Genomic DNA, 23,696 nt, shown 5'->3' with positions numbered 1-23,696 from the left:
TTCCATATATTTTATTTCTACTAAGTGATAAGCCCCACAAGGCAGTATTACCCCTGTTGTTTTTAATGGTCAGTAGTCTCTATATTTATACATATGTTTACTTTTTGAAGCTACTGATTCCTTCTTAAAATTATATACTTCCATATCCATGTCTTATAGTCATCATACCCTTTGGTATTACTCATAGAGGAATTCTATACAAGAAATGAAGACTCATTCATTTTCTTTTTCTGAGAGCATCTTTACTGCACACTTCTTTCTAAAGGACATCCTCCTTGGGTATAAAATTTATAGTTGACTTTTTATTCTTCAGAACTTTTAAAATCTTTTACTTTATGTAATTTTTCTTAAATCAACATTCCTCTTCTTTTTCACTTTCTAAAAAAAAATCCAGTATAGTTAACATACAGTGTTATATTAGTTTCAGGCATACAGTAGAGTGATTCAGCAGTTCCATACAACTGTACATGACTCAGTGCTTATCACGATAAGTGTTTTCTTAATCCCCTTCACCTAGTTCATCCATCCCCCTACGAACCTCCCCTCTGGTGACCATCAGTTTTCTATAGAGTCTGTTTCTTTGTCTCTTTTTCTCTTTGTTTGGTTTCTTAAATTTCACATATGAGTAAAATCATATGGTATTTGTCTTTCTCTGACTTACTTCACTTAGCCTTATACCATCTAGGTCTGTCCACATTGTCTCAAATGGCAAGATTTCATTCTTTTTTAAGGCTGAGTAATATTCCCATGTGTCTGTATGTGCGTGTGTGCATGCGTGCATGCTCAGGCCACATCTTCTTTATCCATGCATTTATGAGTGAACACTTAGGCTGCTTCCATAGTTTGGCTATTGTAAATAATGCTGCTATAAACATAGGGGTGCACTTGTCCCTTCAAATTGTGTTTTTATACTCTTTAGGTTATACCTATTAATGGAATTACTGGATAATATGGTAATCATATTTTTAATTTTTGAGGAACCTCCAAAGTGTTATCCACAGTAGCTGTACCAGTTCACATTCCCACCAACAGTGCAAGAGGGTTCCTTTTTCTCCATATCCTTGCCAACATTTATTGTTTCTTGTGTTTTTTATTTTAGCCATTCTGACAGGTATAAGGTGATATCTTATTGTGGTTTTGATTTGCATTTCCCTGATCATGAATGATGTTGAACATCTTTTCATGTATCTGTTGGCCATCTGAATATCTTCTTTGTAGAAAAGTCTTTTCATGTCTTCTGCCCATTTTTAATTGGATTACTTATTTTTTTATTGTTAGGTTATATAAATTCTTTATATATTTTGAATATTACCCTTTATCAAATGTGTCATTTGCAGATATCTTCTTCCATTCAGTAGCTTTCCTTTTAGTTTTATCGATTGTTTCCTTCACTGTGCAAAAGCTTTTTATTTTGGTGTATTCCTGATTATTTTTGCTTTTATTTCCCTTGCCTCAAGAGACATGTCTAGAAAAATGTTGCTATGCTCCATGTTAGAGAGCTTATTGTCTGCGCTCTCTTCTAGGGTTTTTATGGTTTCGGTTCTCACATTTAGGTCCTTAATCCATTTTTTAGTTAATTTTTGTGTATAGTGTAAGAAAGTTGTCCATTTTCATTCTTTCGCACCTAGCTGTCCAGTTTTCCCAACACCATTTGTTGAAGAGACTGTCTTTTTCCCATTGCATATTCTTTCCTCCTTTTCAGAGATTAATTGGCCATGTAAATGTGGGTTTATTTCTGGACTCTCCATTCTTTTTCATTGACCTATGTGTTGACTTTTATGCCAGTAACATACTTTCTGATTACCACAGCTTTGTAGTATTTCTTGAAATCTGTAATTGTAATACCTCCAGTTTTGTTCTTTTTTTCCTTTTTCAAGATTGGTTTGGCTATTTGGGGTCATGTGTGGTTCCATACAAATTTTAGATTTATTTTCTCCAGTTCTGTGAAAAATGCTGTTGGTGTTTTGGTAGGAATTGTATTAAATCTGTAGATTCCTTTGTGTAGTATGAACATTTTAACAATATGTGTTCTTCCAGTCCGTGTATATGGAATATCTTTCCACTTCCTTATGTTATCTTGAATTTCTTTCACCATTGTTTTATAGTTTTCAGAGTACAGGTCTTTCACCTCCTTGGTGAAGTTTATTCCCAGGTATTTTATTATATTTGGTGCAGTTGTAAATGGGGTGGTATTCTTAATTTCTCCTTCTGCTACTTCATCATTAGTGTACAGAAATGCAGTTGATTTCTGTATATTAATTTTATATCCAGTGACCTCACTGAATTCATTTATCAGTTATAGTAATTTTTTTGATGGAGTCTTTAGGGATTTCTATATATATTATCATGTCATCTGCAAATAGTGAAAATTTTACTTCTTCGTGACCAGTTTGGATGCCTTTTATTTATTTCTCTTGTCTGATTGCTGTGGTTAGGACTTCCAGGACTATGTTAAATAAAAGTGGTGAGAGTGGACATGTGTTGTTCCTGACCTTAGGGGGAAAGTTCTCAGTTTTTTCCGATTAAGAATGATACTAGCTTTGAGTTTTTCCTAGGTGGCCTTTATTATGTGAGTTTTTTTCCCTCTAAACATACTTTGTTGAGTTATTATCATGAATGGTTATACTTTGTCAGATGCTTTTTTTTCTCATCTGTTGAAATGATCATATGGTTTTTATCTTTTCTCATTGATGTGATTTATCACATTTGTTGTCATATAGGTTTTCATAATATTCTTTTGTAATCCTTTATATTTCTGTGATATTGGTTGTTATTTCTCTTTCATTTCTGATTTTGTTTGAGTCCCCCTTTTTTCTTTCTTTCTTTTTTTTTTTAATAAGTCTGACTAAGGGTTTACTAATTTTGTTGATCTTTTCAAAGAACCAGCTCCTGGTTTCATTGATCTGTTCTGTTGGGGTGTTGTTTTGTTTTTTTTTTTTTAATAGTTCTATTTCACTTATTTCTACTTTAATCTTTATATTTCCTTCCTTCTACTGGTTTGGGGTTTTGTTTCTTCTTTTTTTTCTAGCTCTTTTAGGGGTGAGGTTAGGTTGTTAATGTTTGAGATTTTTCTTGCATCTTGAAGTAGGCCTGCATTGTTAGAAGCATCCCTCTCGGAACCACTTTTGCTGCATCCCAGAGATTTTGAACCATTGTGTTTGCATTTTCATGTGTCTCCATACAGAATTTTGATTTCTTGGTTGAGCTATTCATTGTTGAGTAGCATGTTTTTAACCTCCATCAACATTCATTCTTATTGTTGTTTCCTGGAGTATAATGTGTTCTACCCCACCACTCCCACCCACCCCCACCTCCCCACCCCACCACCCTCACCCCCCACAGCTACTTTTAAGATTTTCTCTTTATCTTTGCTTTTTATCAATTTGTGATGTACCTGGGTTTGGTTCTGTTTATTGTCTTGCCTGAGAATCACTGAGCTTCTTGAATCTGTGGGGTAGATGTGTTTCCTCAGATTTTGAATATTATTTGGCATATTTTCCAAAACTGTCTTCTTTTCCATTCTCTCTTTTTCTACCTAATGTGAGTCCAGTGGTATGCACGTTGGATCATCTGACTGTGGCTCAACTCTATATTACTTTCTGCTTTTCTTTTTCTTTTTTTTCCTCTTTGTGCTTTATTTTGGATATATAATATTGACCTATCTTCTGGCTCATTAATCCTGTCTGCTGTGTATCTACTCCACTGCTGAACCCATCCAGTGAGTTCTTAATCTCTGATTTCTGTTTTGGAAGTTCTGGCAAATTTTCTGGATTTTTCCAGAACTTCTGGAAGTTCTGGCAAATTTTCTGGATTTTTTTATTTTTGTGGCTCCTAAGTTCAAATATTCTATTTTTTCATCTTGTTTTTCTACCTCTTTTCTTTTGAATATAGTAATCATAGTTATTTTGGAGTCTTTGGTTAAGTCAAATATCTGGATCAACTCTGTTTTTAATCACTGTTTTATCTCTTGATAATTGGTGTGTTTTACAGTTTTTAGGGGTAAATATTTATTATATGCCAGACACTGTAAATGCTAGATTTACTCTGAACTATATAATAGTAATCTACAAAGTATTTAAATTTGTTCAGTCAGCTAAGTGACTAGAAGGCCTTATTTAGGGAAGATCTAGCATCCCCTTAACTAAGTATGACTGATAATCTTATGGGTGACTTTTCTGAGTTATAAGTAAATGTTTGGTGTGTTCACCTATGTCTTCCACTCTGCTGTTGTCCCAAATCCCACATCTTTTCAATACTGTTTAATACCTGGCATTTCCACTCACTTTCAGCTTCACAGCACATGCTTTCTCCCAGACCTTTAGGAGTCTCAGCCACTGCTCAGTAGCCTAAAGAGTTAGCCAGGGATCCAAGGGAAATTTCCATGTAAATTTCTGGGTTCCCTCCCTCACATTCAACCATCTCTACCATTTTGCTCCCCAAATCTCAGCCACCTTCACAGCATCGAACTTTTATTTCTGCTTCATCCCTCTATCAAAACAATTGCTCCCTGCTTGAGTTTCTGTGTTGGCTGCTCTCTGAGCCTGATAACTGTTATTTTATATATTTTGTCAAGTTTTGATTGTTTATAGCAAGAAAGTGAGTCTGATACTATCTACTTTATCATAGAACTGGAAACTAACATTTTGCTATCTTAGTTTCAGTTACATTTTTTAGGACACTCATTTTAAAAAGCACAGTTTATGGATAATTTTTATTCTAAGTTTACTTCATGGTAATTTTGTTATTCAGTACTGTTTCCCAACATTATTATTTAGTTGGAAAATGACTATAAGCAGCATCTTTATTAATGTATGAATGTTTCATTTGGCCTATTCAGCTTTGGTGCTCACTATATCAAGAGATAGCTTCTTTGGCATTTGCCTAGTTTGAAAATCATCTAGTATTGAGAGTCTGCTCTGGCTTGACCCTATTTTCCTGGTAAGCATAGTCCCAGTAACAGCACATCTTGGCAAAAGTGACCTGTTGTCCTGGGTGACTCCCAAAATGGCAGCCACTAGAGTTTAATTCCTTTGGCCTTAAGTTTTATCTCCTGTGAAAATTCAGCCACTTCGGGGGAAGAATGGTAGAGTAGACTGTATTAGTCATTAACATGAAAACAGTTTCTCAGATTCCTTCTTGTAGAGCTGGTTTAACAGTAGCTGTGGAGAAGCTTTTGTGGTTACTCCTTGGTGCCTGAGCAGTGAACAGGGTCATACAAGGTGAGAGAGTGTACATAAAATAGAAAGGATTAAAAAAAGATAACTCTTATCATTGTTTTAATCCTCCCCCAAAGAGCTAGGCTACTTCAGTTTTTTTATGTTTCCTCAAGAAGTTCTTCATATAATATGATAGGAGCTATAGCAATAAAGCAAAGTCTAAAATGATACAAAGAGCCTGATAATAATAGAGTAAAATCTAGAGTGATTAAGGTAGGCTGAGGGATGCCAGAAATTGGCGACATTGGTTTCTTCCTAGGAGAGCTTTTGGGTAACTTGGCATTAGGGTTGGGAGACTACATTATATAATCTTTTTTCCTCCTGAAGCTTGAACCATGTGAATGTGTTCCTCAAAGAAAAAAAAAGAAAGGGAAAGAAAAGATCAAGCATGTTTATTTGTTATCCTTGTTATCCTTCTTATGACACCCTGAGAGTAAAGGGATATTTTTAACCCTCAAAGTTAATAAGAATAGGAGAGTAAACAATGGCAACAAAAGATTTGGAGTCTGGAAAGATAATGCAGCAGACTGACTGAATGTTTGCGTCCCACTAAAATTGATAAACTAATTTCCAGTGTCATGGTATTTGGAGATGTGTGGCCTTTAGGAGTTGACTAGGTCATAGTGGTGGACTGCTCATGAATGGTATTAGTTGCCTTATGAAAGGAATTTCATTAAATACTTAATGTGTCTGAGCATTTATTTAGGAGATTTAGACAATTGGCAGAAAGTTGGGGATTAAATTATGGATAGGTACTTAAGAACAAAGTAAAACAAAAAAGACAGTTGTTAACTCCAGGGAAAACTACCTCGTAGAAGAAATGAAAAGTAATCCTAGCATATTACACAGTGCACGTTGATAGAGCAATTAGATACTGATCTAAATGGAATTATAATTATGTTGACAAGATGAAAGGAGGGGAAGATAAGAGTTTGTGATTGTAGGGGTGAGGGGGCACTTAGTGGAAGATAGCTGAATTCTCATTTACCAAAATGGGAATTGGATACACAGTGCTTCAGCCTGAGGGGGGAAAAAATCATGAAGTCAAGAAGTAACACTGTAGACATTAAAGATTTAGTACCCAGTTCCTATTGGGGGAGGAGTCTCCCACACCACACCACGCAATTTTCTGATACCAGCCAGGTGTCCTACAGTTCAACTCAATTCTGACACTGTCTACGCAGGGATGATATCAGCTTGCATCAGTCCTACAAGACTGCATTCCACTTTCAATGCCAGTTACAAGTCCACGTGATTATCCACTGGGCTAGAAATCAGAGGTTCCCGTGACCCTCTCCTTGGGTTCAGTTAATTTACTAGTGGCTCACAGAGCTCTGGTTATCATCTAAGTAGATTACTGAGTTATTATAAAGGCTATTAAAGGATATAAATCAGTAGCCAGGTGAAGAGATAATGGGGTGAGGACCCAAACAAAGGAGCTCTGTCCTTGTGGAGTTTGGGGCTCAGCACAGTGGTACATGGGAGTGTTCTTGTTCACTAACCTATAAGGTCTCTGAACCTCATCCTTTTGAGTTTTTATGGAGCCTTCGTTGCACAGGCATAAGTGATTACATATTTGGCCATTGGTGACTGATTGAACCTCCACTGCCTCCTCTCTCCTCCCCAGGAATCAGGGGGTGGGACTGCCATCCAGAGTGTCAAAATGCTGCAAAGTACATGGTGTGGTGATGGTAAGATATGGATTTGACTCCTGGCTATACGCTCTGTGTGACTTCAGCAAAGTCACCTAACCTCTTTGAGAATAAGATAGGGGCAATAATAATCACAGGGTGATAATAGATATCAGGCAAAATAATGTATATGGGAATGACTTGTAACTAGAAAATTCCTATTACAATTCTTGGTTTCAATTTGCAAGTATATTTATGTGTTGAGTTTGTACAAATGTACCTTCTATCCCTGGTATATTATTATTATTATTGACTCTAGGTAGGGTTGTGTATTAGTTAAGGTATAGGTTAAAGTACTATAACAGGGGGAGGACCAAAAATACGGCAGTTCAAACAAGACAGAAATCTGTTTCCCTCTCATATAACAATCTAGAGCTGTGCTATCCAATATGGTAGCCACTACGTACTTGTAGCTAGTTACATTTAAATCAAGTACAATTAAATAAAATTTAAAATTCAGTTCCTCATTTGCACTGGCCACATTTCAAGCACTTAGGAGCCGCTTGACTGGAGGCTGTTGTTTTGAACAGCACATATAGAACATTTTCATCATCCCAGAAAGTTTTGTTGGGCAGCCCTGATCTAAAGGAGTGGTCCAGAACTTCAAGGATAGTTCTGCTCTACAAAGTCATCCACAGACCTGAGTTTCATAAATATTATTGCTCTGCCATCCCCTAGGTAAAGCTTCATAACGTATTTTTGGTGCCATCGATCCCTTTGGCACTATGACAAAACCTACAGACTACTTCACAGAGTAATATTTTTAAATGTCTAATGTAAAATATGTAAGATTATAATAGAAGTTAATTAATGTTGAAATATAATTGTCAAAGTATAAAAAAATAAGATGAACTCATGATACTACAACGTGTGCTTCATTAATACACCAAGTAATGATCTAGTGGCAAATCTAATGGCCACTATAATTTCAAAGTATTGAAATTGCAACTCTGTGCATATGCCTGCAATCACCGGCAACATTGTTATTAGCTCAGAGACCACAGTCTCATCCCTGTCAGGGTGTGTTTGTCCCTTATTCAAAGTAGACTCAGTATATCACCATCTGTACTGACAGAACCAATAACAAATAGATATCTGGTCCTGTCACCAGTGACCAGTAATAGGCTATGTGCAAGAGAGCATAAAAAGTAGAAGGAGGCAGACTTTTACCAAACAAACAAATCCCTTGAGCAAATGCCCTTTAAAGTTTAAAATAACAACTCCTTCAGTTGTACATGCAGCTTTTAACTTTTCAGAGAGCTTTAAATACCTTAACTCTTCTCATTTTATTAAGGTACCCAGATCATGAGGGTTTTTCATTTTTCTTTTTCTTTTTTTTTTAAGTTAGTTAAATAAATAGCAATTTTGATACAGCACCACATAGCCGACAGCTTTTAGTTTATAAAAAAAAAAAAAAAAGAGTCTGAAAAGGCTTACTTAACGGGCAAACCCTCTTGGCTCTGGCAGGAGGGAAACAGAGCTGGTCCGAGCCCAAATAGCACTTCAAGGGCCAGGCAGCCTCTCATGCACACTTCTTGTCTCCATCCCAGGGGGTGTTTTCTGATGGAACATGAATGCTCAATGTTATTTTCTTTAAAGTCCGAGATTGTGAGCTCCCAAGGGGAACCCCCACAAAGCCTGGTGCAATTCCCTATACATCATAGGCACTAGGCGTATATTTGCTGACTGATTGCTTCTATTTTATGAGCATTTATAATGGCCTTTTAAATAAGTGTGATTTTAAAGTTTGCTGAATGAAGAGTGGTTTTTATTTAGTTTTAGGGTCACCATCGTCTTGAGTTTTTTTGGTCTCCCTTCCCCCCGTCCATCTCTAGTTTTAAAATGTGATTCACTAGGAAAATATGACTCTATTAATTGAATTAATTTTAGAGCCAACTTTTCAGGAACCTATCTATTTCTGTAAAGTGAGATCCACTTGCAAGTGTACCATTTGGTGCCAGCACTCAAATTTTCCCTGACTCAGTTGCTCCGGTGGTGTTTCAAATATCTTTCCATAAATCAGGCAGCCAGTGCCCCATACTTGTGAGGATTATTTACAAGGTCTTGTGATTCAGCCCAGTATCTGATAGTGATCTTGGTCGGGTGTTATAAATAGGCTAGGCTTTGCCAATGGCTATTTTTATAAGGGAAGCTTTCTAAGTTGATTTTCTTTGAACCCAGAATGACTTTCTCCCTCTGGCTTCCCCTGTTTTCCTCTTCCACTGGGGAGATCCTCTCTTCTGTGGGCCTGTCTTTCCACCTCCCCCCGCCAGCTGGTGTCTGCAGAAATCAGAAGGAAGATGCATGCCTGTCACAGAGTTGCCTGAAATCCTATATCTTCACCCCCTTTCAGTATTATCTTTCTTTCATCCGGCGGGAGAATGGCACCCACCCCGCCCATTAGGCCACAGGATCTCTGGGACTAGCCACCTTGTCTGAAATAGATACCGGCTTTCAGGCAGAACAATTCCCTACATTCATACCCGAATGTATATTTTACATTACCTTTTGTTTGTCTTTGTAGACTTGCCCCTTCCCCAAGTTGGGGGAAAAAAAAATCCTGAGTTACTGCTGATGAACCAAATTGCCTTGTTTGAGGTAACCTCAACCCCATGTGTGATTAACACCTCTGCCCCAGGTGATAAACTAGACACCTGCTCAGGCCTTCCCCAGGGTTGTCTTTTCCCCAGGTCTCCAGAGCTCTCTTTCCTTCTGGTGGGATACCCCTATGTATGCCATGTGCAGTCAGACAGGAGAGGCTTGCCTTGGGGCACTGCCCTATCTTTGCATCCTTTCCCCACGTTTTCATGCCGAAAACAGCACATTCTCAACATGAAGCAAAAATTGATCCTGCTCTTTTTCATCCTGTGTTTTTGACCATGCTGTTCTTGGCAGTCAAATTTCCAGGCTTGGGGGTAGAATTGATAGCTTCAAGCAGAAGTTAAATTGGTCGGCAGCATGCCATGTGTAGCCTTAGTCCCCCTGGATAATTTACCAGCATCTGTGGCTTCACCCACCCAATGGCCTTGAGTGTCTCCTTAACTTTACAACTGGCTTGCCTCTTGGAGCCCTGCCCCCACCCTTCCACCCACCAGCCAGCTCTGAGGGCTGGAGCGCTTTCTCACTTCTTGGGCCAAATACTGGATGTAAAAGAGATTGTTTCAACCTCTGAGTTCCACCACAGGGTCAAGGGCCCTAGAGCCTGGTGCTGCAGTCTGGCCAAAGGGACCACAAAACAGGTCACCAATGATGTCCATCCATGTTCTGAGCTTTTGTTCTGCCTTTGCCTGGGATTAATGTCCCATCTTATAATAATAGTGAAGATCAAATAAAATAAGGCATTATAATTGAAATGCTTGATGAAAAGTAGCATAACAGCAGCAAAAATAAAAATAGTAGGTACTGTTTTATAGGCATCTGTTGTGTCCCGGGCACTTTGTTTAATGCTTTAAAGGAACTGCCTTTTAATCCTGATAACTACTCCTTTAAAGTATTAGTATGCCCATTTTACAGAAAGGAAAGTAAGGCTTAAAAAGATGAAGTTATTTGTTCGAATCACATACTTAGAGGAAGTGGTAGTCAAAATTTGAGTCTGGCCATGCTGACTTTAAGGCCCATATTCTCATCTATTAAGCAGAATATTCCCCTTCCCACTTCAGAATTGGTAAGAGAAACGTAATAAACTTCAAAAATGGGCATTTACAGTGTTTTGTTTGGGCTATCCATTTTACCTTCCATTTTCAGATCAACAAGCCATTTCCTGTGCTCAGGCCTTATTTCCAGAGCAGAAGGAACTCGGTGGTTTTTCCCCTGGGAGAGGGAGACTTGAGATGTGTCTGCCTGTTCCAGGAAATGCCACCCACTCTTGTCACCCACACTATACCGCCCAAGTGCACTGACTATACATTAGCCAACACAGTGATGACTCTTGTGTAAGCCACTAGCTGTCAACATGAATAAGGCTCAGACAGTGCTCACTGCATTTCTATTTCTGTGGTTGACAGTGGATTCAGTAGGGCATTTAGACCTGCTCTGCTTTTAAGAGTCATTGGCCAGGTGTGAGTTCATCAAGTCCCTGGCAGAGCACATGTCTAGCCACAGAAGAATGAGGCATAAAAGCCTTGGTTCCTGTGTGGAGCCACCATCCTGTAGCAGAGACAGGACAGGCATTGTGACTAATCAATGTGCATATGTTTGGCAGTTTTGGAAGAAGTGCATCCATCGAGAGAATTCAGAAAAGGGGACGGTTCCGTGAAAGTGTTTGATCTGGATGCTGGCATGTATGGGTAGAATGGTGAGGAGAGTGAAGAATGTTCCAAATACAAGAAACAGGCAGGGGTATCTGGTCAAGGTTTCAAAATTGCTTCATTCCTGGGGGGATTTGATATAAATTGGGTTTTCATCTTAATTCAAGAAAAGGCACCTAGTAAAACTTGCCACTTTTCAGAGTGCTTATGTCTTGAGAAATAGTGTAGTTCTGTTCAACATGTCTTTAAGTGTATAGTTACAAGACCAAGATGCTGTCCCATGGGCAGGAAGAGAATCAGAAGTGAGTGAAATTGTATTGGTCGTGACACAGACATAGGTGTGTATAAAACTCACAGAATTGTTTACCCCAAAATTTCAGTTTTTTGCTATTTGTAAATTTTAAAAATATTTTTTAAGTGTGTAAGGTCAATCCTTCCTCTCAAACGATTTACAGCTTAATGAAAGATAAGCTAGAAAACTGTCTTCCATGTTTAAATACAGTGCGCATGATAACAGAGATTAAACAGAAGAACATTGTGGGAGCTTGAAGCCAGCACAGAGCACTGCTGTCTTTGGGAAACCCAAACCATCCTGACAGTACGTGGCATATGCAGTGAGATGTCAAAGTGGGAAACTGCCAGAAAAAAGGCATGGGAGCAGGGAGGTGTGTTTTGGAACAGCTGTCATTCCTTTTGGTTTGGCTGGGTTGGGTTGGGTTGGGTTGTTTTTTTTTGTTTTTTGGGTTTTTTTTTTTCTTAACATAATTCCTAAGCTGGTATTTGTTGAGTACCAACTCTGTGCCAGTAGAGTACTGAGACTCTGAGCTGAGTCCCCATCTGCACCCCCACCTCAGCAGAGAACATACACAGATGGCAAAACAGCATGTGAAAAGATGCTCCATATCATCTGTCACTGGGGGATTTGCAAATTAAAGCAATAATGAGATTCCACTACAGATTTATTAAGATGGCCCAAATCCAAAACACTGACAACAACAAATGCTGGAAAGGATATGGAGCAACAGGAATCCTCCTTCATTGCTGGTGGGAATACAAAATGCTCGAGCCACTTTGGAAGACAGTGCAACAGTTTCTTACAAAGCCAGACATGTCCTTACCATCCATCCAGCAGTCTTGCTCCTTGCTTTTTACCCAAATGAGTTGAAAACTTATGTCCACACAAAAGCCTGCACACAGATATTTATAGCAACTTTATTCATAATTCCCAAAACTTGGAGGCACCAAGATGTCCTTCAGTAGGTGAATAAGCTATGATACATCAGACAATGGAATATTACTCAGTGCTAAAAAGAAATAAGCTGTCAAGCCACGAAAAGACATGGAGGAAACTTCAGTGCATATTACTAATTGAAAGACGCCAGCGTGCAGAGACCACATACTATGATTCCAACTATACGACGGTCCAGGAAGGGAATAACTGCGGAGGCAGTAGTTATCAGTGGTTGCCAGGAGCTGGTGGGGGAGGTGGTGAGAGAACAAGAAGGTAGAGCATACAGAAGTTTGAGGAAAAAACTCTGCCCCTGTTCTTTTTTTTTTTTTTTAAGATTTTATTTATTTATTTGACAGACAGAGATCACAAGTAGGCAGAGAGGAGGCAGGCAGAGAGAGAGAGGAGGAAATAGGCTTCCCGCTGAGCAGAGAGCCCGATACGGGGCTCAATCCCAGCACCCTGGGATCATGACCTGAGCTGAAGGCAGGCAGAGGCTTTAACCCACTGAGCCACCCAGGTGCCCCTCTGTCCCTGTTCTTAAAGATGTCTGACCTAGATAGGGGACACAGGCGCCCAGCTCAGAGGGAGGTTGAGGACATACCCAAAAGAAGCCATAGAAGGGAGCTGGCTGGCCATAGGAGGCTTCACTAGAGGCTTTCTAGGGGAAGAGGTACATCTAAGGTGTGACTAGAAAGAGCTGCAAATAGAAAGAAAGCAAGAATATTCTAAGCCACAGAAACTTCACATGCGAAGGCCCAAAGATAAGAGAGAAGAAGAGAAACCATCTGTGACCTGAGAGCAGCTCAGCACTGCTGGGAGGGATGGGCAGGGAGGCTGAGGCACAGATGGGCTAGGTCATGCAAGGTTTGGTCAGGCACACAAGTACATGGAGAGTTCCTGTTGAGAGCTGGAGGGAGAACCTTGGAGTTCTGCTCAGGATGACATGATCAGCTAGATCCCTGCTTCAGAAAGATGGCCCCAGGGCAGAGGACAGGTTGCAGATGATAAGCTGGCTCAAGGAGGATAGTGGCTTGGCTAAGAGCAAGCCAGAGAGAAGTGGATGAATTTGAGAAGGTAGAATCTGCAGGTGCCCGTGATTGGTTGAGTGGTGAGTGAGAGAGAGGAAGGACTCTGGTGCCTCCCTGGGCTCTGGCTCTGGCCTAAACAGCCAGCAGGGGAGGGAGCTGTGGGTGACGGGTCCACGAAGAGGAGGATAAGGATCAGGGAAAGGAGGGTTGGGGAATAAGGCTAGAAAGGTGGATTAGAATGTGCTGTGTTTGCCAACGTGCGGACTGTGTGAGGGAAACCCAGGGAAGGCACAGTCTCCTTACAAATCACTGTTTTGTTACTACTCTTTTCTTTGATACATCAGACTTCAGCCAGACCCTGGAATATAGATGGACATCTGGGAATTGTTAGATTTTAGAATAAACACTTGACAGCTTTTGCATTCCCAAAGTAGCCCATACCCAAACTGACAGTTGGGGGCTTGCTAAGGCCTGGAGAAAAAAACTTGATATGAACCTCAAAGCCAATGGAGTTAATTAAAAGAGAATAGCTTTTATTGAATTTTAACAAATCTTTCTTAAAGTATTGATTTTTTTTTTAAAAGATTTTATTCATTTATTTGACAGAGAGAGATCACAAGCAGGCAGAGAGAGAGAGAAGGAAGCAGGCTCCCGGCCGAGCAGAGAGCCCGATGCGGGGCTTGATCCCAGAACTCTGGGATCATGACCCGAGCCGAAGGCAGCAGCTTAACCCACTGAGCCACCCAGGTGCCCCTTAAAGTATTGATTTTAAATGATAAGGTAAACAATAGAAACAACCTTAATCTTTCTTGACCCCAGTTTTCCCATCTGGTAAATGGAGGAAAAAGAACTGTTGATCTCAGAGTTCCTTTCCAGCTCTGAAATTCTAGCCCTATAAAATTTTTCATCAAGATTTAAAAAAAAAAAAAAAGGCTCTATGTAAATAAACACAGAGTACAGGGCTATCCCTTACTGAGCCTCAAACATTTTTTAATCCAAAATTTTAATGTTGAGACTCCAACTTGTCAGATTTCCCAGAGTGTCAGTCCTCTGACGGGCATGCTACTATTGTTTGAAAATACTGTAACCTCTGAAGCTCTGACTGAGGGAGGAAGGGAGGGGGAGAAAGAGGGAAGAAGGAAGGAGGGGAGAAGGTATGTTTCAGGTTTTCAGCGATGAATTTCCTGTACTAATGCTACCAAAACCTTAAAACCATCTTGTGTCCCATAAGGAACCCAGGTGCAACTGTAATTCCCAGTTTTGTTTGTCAGAACTAACTTTACATTCTCGTTTCATCCTCGAAGTTCCATGATGTGGGTAGGTTAAGTTCTCTTCCTCGCTTTATATGAGGAAACAGGCAGAAAGTGGTAGAGTGACTTGTCTGAGTTTACAATTAGGAAATGGCAGTGCCAGGACTCATCTTAAGGCAGATGGGCTCTGGAGAGCCTGCTCCTGACCACTCTGTCCTGCTGTTCTCACTGCAGTTATCATAGGTATGGAGTGTTCGGCATCAAATATTCTCCCCCGTGGTCTTTGTCAGCCGATAAATGAACTGTGTGGATAAAACCACTCTTTGGTTATCTAAACAACATATTCCATATGCCTATGGCCAGAAACAGCCGCAGTATCTTGGTTCACATCTTTGCCCATATTTTAGGCCTAGCTCTTACAATGACCATATGACTGCCTCACTTGTGAAGTTGAAGCCTTGACAGGTTAACCTGCAAGTGTTTTTCAAGGCTGGGGGCGTGGGCCAGTGAGTGTGCAGGAAAGTATTGGGTTGAGGGTAGGATTCAGGAATACCCTTTCTGCTTTTGCTCAAGGCTGAGTGGAGATTTGGTTGCTAGGTATTTTTTTCCTGCTCCCCTAAGTCCCCCACACTGTTGCTGATGAGAGAGGCCCTTTCCTCTTGTGACTGCTATGTAGGTAGCTCAAGCATAAAGAGTCATTCCTAATTCTTGCCCCAGTGGCAGTGTTATGAGGAATTGCTAGGGCAAAGGGAATGATGCTTTTGCCTGAGAACAATAGGGGCCCTACGCCTGCCCGGAACCTCAGATATAAATTGAGGGAATGCACAGAGGCAAGTACCGAAGAGAAGTGTCTTGTATTCTTGGGAACCCTCAGGCCCCCACTAATTTTGATTCAGGCCAAATAAGCATCCTGCTTCCCAGGCTCTGCTTCCATCAAGCCCATCTAACGTGGCCCATCCGGCCTAATTACAGTCAGTAGCAGTAGCAGAAGTACCATTTTGTATTTAACAGTTTATAAAGTGCTTTTTTTTTTTTTTGAGCTACTTTTTTTTTCCAATTTATTTATTTTCAGAAAAACAGTATTCATTATTTTTTCACCACACCCAGTGCTCCATGCAAGCTGTGCCCTCTATAATACCCACCACCTGGTACCCCAACCTCCCACCCCACCCCCGCCACTTCAAACGCCTCAGATTGTTTTTCAGAGTCCATAGTCTCTCATGGTTCACCTCCCCTTCCAATTTACCCAAAAGCACATACCCTCCCCAATGTCCATAACCCTACCCCCCTTCTCCCAACCCCCCTCCCCCCAGCAACCCACAGTTTGTTTCGTGAGATTAAGAGTCACTTATGGTTTGTCTCCTTCCCTATCCCATCTTGTTTCATGGATTCTTCTCCTACCCACTTAAGCCCCCATGTTGCATCACCACTTCCTCATATCAGGGAGATCATATGATAGTTGTCAGCGGGGAGCCTGCTTCCTCCTCTCTCTCTGTCTGCCTCTCTGCCTTCTTGTGATCTCTCTCTGTCAAATAAATAAATAAAATCTTTAAAAAAAAATTTTATAAAGTGCTTTAACTTGCACTGTCTTCATTTGATCTTCACTGTCTCATTTGTTCTTCACAAACCTGTAAAGCTAGTGATACTCACATTTTACAGAAGAAGAGGTTCAGAGAGGGCCGGAGTATAGTGGCACAGATGGCACCTATGTCAAAGTCAGCAGGCTTTCTCCTGTACTTTAGGAGAGAACAGGGGCATAAGGAAGTCTGTGTGTCCTTTCAGGGATAGGTGGCAGTAATTGCTAATCTCTGACATACATCAGAATCACCTGGGGGATGTTTAAAAAATAAAGATGCAAGGACCTTACCTCAGATGTAACATAAGAGAACTCCCAAGTCTAGGTATCTGGCATATGAATCTTAGAAAAAGAAAAGCTCCACAGTCAATTCCGGTGTGCACCAAAGGTCGAAAAACTCTTGCATTCAGAGTTCTTCTAGATGTACCAGAATAGTCTAATAATAGACTATTATTTGATGGGAATGCTTTGCTTCCCATCAAAGGAAAGCAAGTAAATATTCCCATGGAGAAAACAAATCTAAGATTTGGTCCCTGATCTCCAGGAATTTCTAATCTGCTTGGGGGTAAGACATGTGCACAGCCACATGTACACTGGTCTCCCAGTGTCTAAGACCTGAGTAGTCAGAGTATCAGAGCAGTCCCACAAGAGAGGCAGGGGGAGAACATAGAAGGAGATTTGGGCCAGTGAGGTGATCAGTTTGGCCTGAGCAAATCATTCACATGAGCAAGATGTGGGATACAAAGCTGCTCACATAGGCAGAAGCCATATCGTATAGGGGTTTCCCTGCCAGGCTGAGGGACTACAGATGAACCTTGGCACTGGATAGACTCGGGGTGGGGGGGTGTTTAAAGCAGGGTGGCGCAGTTGGTTGGACGACTGCCTTCGGCTCAGGGCGTGATCCTGGAGTCCCGGGATCGAGTCCCACATCAGGCTCCCAGCTCCATGGGGAGTCTGCTTCGCTCTCTGACCTTCTCCTCGCTCGTGCTCTCTCTCACTGTCTGTCTCTCTCAAATAAATAAATAAAATCTTTAAAAAAAAAAAAAAAAGCAGAATGTAATTAGACATGTTTTACAAACAATCCCCATTTTAATGATGAAGAAATAAGTAGATGAGGGTATTTCAGACCCCTCGCTTCCTTGGTGGAATAGATTTGGATAGTGAATCTTACTCAGATTTTGTTCTAATGATCGCAACCAACCCTCCTTGGGGTAGAGGGATACAGTGCATACAAGTGTCTTACAGTCATGCATACAGAATTATTTACTTACTGTCAGTGAAGTCAACTGGTGAGAGTTTTCATACACCTTAGCCATTTTTCTCTCCCTACTTTCTCTCCCTACTTTCAGATAATGATACTTCATATTGGCATTTTAAAATGGATATAGTTTGGAGACCACATTCACATAGGTTGAGGCTGTGCTGGTCTTGGAGTGAGTGATGGGAGGAGGGAGCCTAATACCTCCCCAAATGACAGCTCTTGCTTGAGACTTTGCACACACATTCACTTAATTTTCATAAGAATCTCCGGAGGCCAAGAAACTGAGGTCAGCAAAATTCAGTAAACTTACCCAGAGTCATGCAGCTAAGAAGGGGCACAGCTGGATTTGAACCCACTTCAACCAGATGCTCCCCCCTCCCCACCATACTTCTCTACTAAGCATGCTGCTTTACCATGACAGGGGCACCCCTGGATAAAACTCCTTCTCCACCAGTATGCTGGTAGAGAACTAGCATGTCTGAAATCCACCGCCTTCCTTTTGTTTATTCATTCAGTAAACAAGGGAAGATGATACATCCACCTCCCTCATCAGGACATTTTTTTTTTAAGATTTTATTTATTTAGCTGAGAGAGAAAGACAGGGATAGTGACAGCACAAGTGTAGAGTAGAGGGAGAAGCAGGCTCCGACTGAGCAGGGAGCCCAATGCGGACTCCATCCCAGGACCCTGCAATCATGACCTGAGTTGAAGGTAGGTGTTTAGCTGACTGAGCCACCCAGGTACCCCAGGACATTTTTTTTTTTAAAGATTTATTTATTTTTAGAGCATCTGCGTGTGCGTGGTGGGGGATGGTGGAGGCAGTGGCAGAAGGAGAGGAAAAGTGGGCGAGAGAATCTTCAGCAGATGGGGCTGGATCTCATGACCTGGAGGTCATGACCTGAACCAAAACCAAGAGTCAGACTCTCAACATTTTAAAGATATTTTAAGGATTAAAGAGATAGAATCCCTTTAAGAGTATTGGCTTATAGCTCAGCAGTACATACATGCTAAACAGTAGGCCTTAGGGCCACTACTAGTGGCTGCTATGCCAGGTGCTATGCCAGATGGGCTGGAGAACCAGGTGTGAGGAAGTTATGTCCCTGCCCTGGAAGAGCTCACACCCCATGGAAGCAATGACCCCCAACAAATAACGAGCATATACTGCAAGCAGGACCTCAGCTCAGACCCTGCACCTCTGAGGCTTCCCTGTTGCCTCACAGCAGAAATTTCAATGACCTGACAAGCTTGGTTCTGAAAACCATTGTGGGTCCAGGCTTCAGCTTGTCAGTAACCAGCAGTGTGTTTGGGATGCAACTTTGCCCTTTTTTAAAAAGTCAGTATTTGGTAGGATCCCTCACCTTCCAGTGCCTCACATCTCACTCACCCCTGAGAACAAGGCACAGTTCACTGTGAGTCCTCTCCAGGGCACCAACACCCTGCAAACATGCAAGCATCTCCTAGTATGAAGGCTGCCATGTTAGCTTAACTTGAGGCCACTGTCGTTCCAGGCCATGCGTGGGGATTTGAGGGGAAGAATGTGGAGTGGACAGCTGTAGGTTGTCAGGTTCCCAGTGGCCTGTTCTGTAACAAGGGGATGATGGTAAAAATGTCTAACAGAGGTGTTGGAGGGGGAGCCCCAACACACCACCGATGGTGAGATAACAGGTGTAGCACATTAGGGATCTGTAAAGCATGATGCAGAAATGAGCTGCCATCAGTAAGGGTGAGGTGGGGAGGCCAGGAACTCATGAAACAGCTGGATGGACGAGAATGCCACTGTGCACACCACGTGCTGACGAAGTTCTAATGGAAATCAGCGTGGCTGGCACCAGCTTGGGGAAGGGTGGCTGAGAACAGCGTCACAGAGGTGGCGACTCAACCTCAGAGATGATGCATATGCTGTCAAGGAGAAGAATAGGCCTACGTTCTAGGTGAGAGGCAAGGCGCGCAGAGTGGTAGGATAGTGAGCGGCGGCAGGTTGTGTAAGGGACGGTGAAGACCCTCTAACGTGAGACTCTGCCCTCTGCACCTCTTTCGGATGTGCTGCCAGGGCAGGCGAGGGGATCAGCTTTGCATGGATGTCCCAGGAAGCTTTATGGGGAATTTTCCATGCATTTAGTGACTATAGATGGCAACTGCTGACAATAGTAACAGAGTAGATAAACCTTTGAGTGCCTCCTGGCCCTGTATGTCCTGAGTCTTCACCACAGCTGCTTGAGATAGTGACCATTGTTATTCTCATTGGTTAGAAAGGACACTGAGGGGCAGAGAGCTTATGTGACTCACCCCCAAGTAATTAGCTAGTAAGTGGCCAAGCTAGGGTTCCATTTCAGAGTGATCCATCCCCACAGCACAAGCCCTTAACCCAGTGGTTGTTCTTGGGAGTAGGAGATTTTTTAATGCCCCCGACCCCATTCACCTCCTTTTACCTGCTTATCTTCTGTTTGGGAGCTTTCCTTGGAAGGGTTAAACTACAGCAGAGACTGGCAAATCTCTTTGGCAGAGTGTCAGGGAAACCTGACATCTAAAAGCCAAGAGTTGAGTATTTTTGGAGCCAACCATCCTTTTGTGTGTTGGCTACTTTCTCCTAGCTACAGGTGAGTTTTCAGTAATTTGAAACATGATTCTGTGCTAGGAGACACTGGGGAATTCCTGAATAAGCTCAGAACTTGCTAATCAAAGAGGAGCGATGAGCCTCACAGAGTTCACAGCTCTGCAGGTTGGCCAAGTGAATCAGCAGAGGATGTGCAAGGCTTTGACACACCTCTTCTGTGTCTGCACAGGGCTGGGAGTGGCTTGGAACAGAACCGGTCATGCCCCAAGGCAAGGAATTGAGACTAAATTCTATCAAAATGGCCCACCCAATTTTCAAACTGTTTACTGGGCAATTCCATGTGACTGTCAATAACAAATTCAAACAAACCTCAACCTTGGGGCTAGCGTGTTGATTGCTCATTGTGTGTCCACTACTCTGAGTCTGACGCGTCTTGCATTCAAGCACAGCCGTGTCAGTCGGTAGCAGGGCTGCCAAGTGCTGTAGGCAGGCGGTGATCACCCTCACTGTTTTGATTCAGTGTCTGAGTGGCTCAGTGGGTTAAGCCTCACGTCATGATCTTAGGGTCCTGGGATCCAGCCCCGCTTGGGGCTCTCTGCTCAGCGGGGAGCCTGCTTCCCCCACTCTCTCTGCCTGCCTCTCTGCCTACTTGTGATCTCTCTCTGTGTGTCAAATAATTAATTAAAATCTTAAAAAAAAAGAAAGAAAGAAAGCTCCTTTTCACAAATTCGTAGACAGCTCTGGATCTAGAATCAAACAGAGCAGAGGTCTGGTCCCAGCCAACTACCCACCAGCCATATGGCCTTAAGTCACTTGCTTTTCCTGTCTCCACCTTGTTTCCCCACCTGTAAAATGATCACACTGAGACCTCAAAGGGCTTTTCAGAGGGGCTAATGACATTGTGTGATTACACTTTGTAAAGTACCTGGAAAATGTTGGTGACATCATTTTGTGTCATATAGGAAATGCTTCCTCCAGTGCTTATAACACCCAACTCAGGTCCTTCCTTAGAACATCTTCAAGTTGTAAGGATCAACCAGACATTGTGACAATGATCTGTAAACGTTTGGTGTATAAACTAAAATTAGTACCTTTCCCTCATTCTTTGGTGGAAGGCTGGAGGGAGGGAGGGAATGTCCAATTCTGTTAAAATGATCTTCCTAAAGTTCTTACCCAACCATGATTTTACCCTCTATCCTGGTGACTCATCGCATACAAGGCGTAGCTATCTAGCTTGTCTCTAGGGCTAGAGAGAGGAAGGGGGGGGATGCTTTCTAATTTGTACCATATGCAGGACTCCTTCCTCATGTACCTTTGGGCAGAGGTGAAGTACTCCACAGTGTTTGATTTAGAGTAATGGGGAAATCTGCCCTACCTTTCCTCTGGGAGCCCTAAATGTTGATTTGCCTTTCGGAGAGCAGGGGCTTCAGTGAAACCTGATTTACTGCGTCGCCCTGGTACCAATTTCCTTTCACATACTCTAAAGGAAGTGCTCTGGTAATATTGGCAAAGGTTTTAAAATGTCAGCTCTGGAAATGAAACTGTACCTTGTGATGTTAGAATAATTATACCACACTGGATCTCTGATTACAGCCAAAACAACAGTTGCTAAATCCAGCTAACATGGAAAAACTGGACAAGAAGGGGAAAATTCAACCATGCCTGTGGAAAGGGTTGGTGGGACACAAAATCTTGCATTTCTGCTTGTCTGGTTTTAACTGGAACACCTTGTGGCCCCCGGCCCAGGCCCCCACCCCTTTGTTTTCTGTAGCCACAGCCCGGCATGTTGATACTAGCTGTGGGAATTCTAGGATTTAACAATGAATTGAAAGAACTGCTTTTATCATTTCAAGTATGCAGCCCTAGGCTAAAACAGGCAAAAGAGTTTGTAAAAATCTTGTTCAAAAGCAGGCTTCAGAAGAGGCTTGCCTCCAGTGTCCTCCGCTGTGGCAAAAAGAAGGTCTGGTTGGACCCCAACGAGACCAATGAAATCACCAATGCCTATTCCTGTCAGCAGATCTGAAACTGATCAAAGATGGGCTGATCATCCGGAAGCCTGTGACTGTCCATTCCCAGGCTCGGTGCCGGAAGAACACTTTGGCCCACTGGAAGGGTAGGCATATGGGCATTGGTAAAAGGAAAGGTACTGCCAATGCTCGAATGCCAGAGAAGGTAACCTGGATGAGGAGGATGAGAATTCTGTGCCGACTACTCAGTAGATACCATGAATCTAAGAAGATTGATCGCCACATGTATCACAGCCTGTACCTGAAAGTGAAGGATAACGTGTTCAAAAACAAGCGGATTCTCATGGAACACATCCACAAGCTGAAGGCAGACAAGGCTCACAAGAAGCTTCTAGCTGACCAGGAGGAGGCCGGCGGATCAAAGATCAAGGAGGCTCGCAAGCCCCATGAAGAGCGGCTTCAGGCCAAGAAAGAGGAAATCATCAAGACTCTGTCCAAGGAGGAAGAGACCAAGAAATAAAACTCCCTCTCTTTTGTCTGTACATAGTGGCCTCAGCAATAAGACAGATCAGTAATTCAATAAAACAAACTTTTATCTGAAAAAAAAAAAGCATTTGAAGCATTCTCTGTTTTTCTCACCCATGTTTCTCCATTAGAAGGAGCCCTACACCTTTTCCTGTTCTGTGTACCCTATTTTTGATGATCTGCCTGGCAGGCTTCCCCCTCCCCCTCATTTAACAGAGGGTGAAGCAGGCATTTCCTTCCAGCCATTGGTAGAGCAGCCCATTCCACTGCATGGCACCACCAGGGAAATCTGCATCAGAGAGCTGAAAAATGGGATTAGGGTTTTCCTGACTGTGGCATGTTAGAGAACCAGAAAAGTGCCCTATAAAAAATGGTGGCAGCTGCTGCATGTTTCTCCAAAAAGTGGAAGAATTCTAATAAAGGATGTGCAGTCTGTTCTTACGGCCACCAATAAATACCATGCATTCTGAGTCCATAGCAGACCGCCCCCCTCCCCGTTATCCTGTCATCTTTCAGGTGAGGGTACCTACTCTGTACATCATTAAGAACACAGCTCCCTATCAGTGGGCAAATGCTTGAAACAACGCAGCAACAAGCCCACATTCTGTGTTGTCCCCAGCTGCTTCAGGATTGAGGATGGAATTTAGGCACATTTATTCCTCCATTCAAATCTCACATTAGCTATTTCCAGGGGAGTAGGAAAAAAGTGCCGCTCCTCTTTGTTCTGAGTGGTTGACTTCGTGCAGAAGAGATTTGCAGTAAATCCTCGGTGGGATTTGTTTCTGCCTTGCCCTGGTATTTGGTAGGTACTCACTTGTTTGTTGATGAAGCATCTATTATGCAGCAGGAATGAATATCTAGTTATAAACTTTTTTTGAAGCAGAGGACTAGGGACTGAGAAACTCTGTAGCCTTTGTTTCCTCACATGTGAAATAGATTCACCCCTCACAGGACAATTTGAGAATCTACAGTGTTACTGTGCAACTTGACAAGCCTCTTTGGAAGGAAAAATGGTTTGTCCGACTCACAGAACATCTCTATCCTCTAAATTTGTAGATGTCCACACTGAGCTGTTCTCCAGTTCTCTCCGGACACAGCCTATGTGTCCTGCAAATCAATCTGACTCTGACGCTGTCTGCCCGGAGGCAGG

At 42.1% G+C, this 23,696-nt stretch overlaps 1 protein-coding gene and 1 pseudogene across 1 annotated transcript in view; both read left to right on the top strand.

Annotated features, from left to right (window-relative positions):
• Nucleotides 1-23,696, top strand: part of ATG7 (autophagy related 7) — a 254,848-nt gene that overhangs the window by 200,604 nt on the left and 30,548 nt on the right. The window lies entirely within an intron of this gene.
• LOC122908434 lies at nucleotides 21,838-22,563 on the top strand (annotated as a pseudogene).

The sequence above is a fragment of the Neovison vison genome, chromosome 6 (genome assembly GCF_020171115.1).
Source record: "Neovison vison isolate M4711 chromosome 6, ASM_NN_V1, whole genome shotgun sequence".
NCBI lineage: Eukaryota > Metazoa > Chordata > Mammalia > Carnivora > Mustelidae > Neogale > Neogale vison.
The sequence above is the reverse complement of the archived record's forward strand: the minus strand, read 5'-3'. Positions and strand labels throughout refer to the sequence as shown.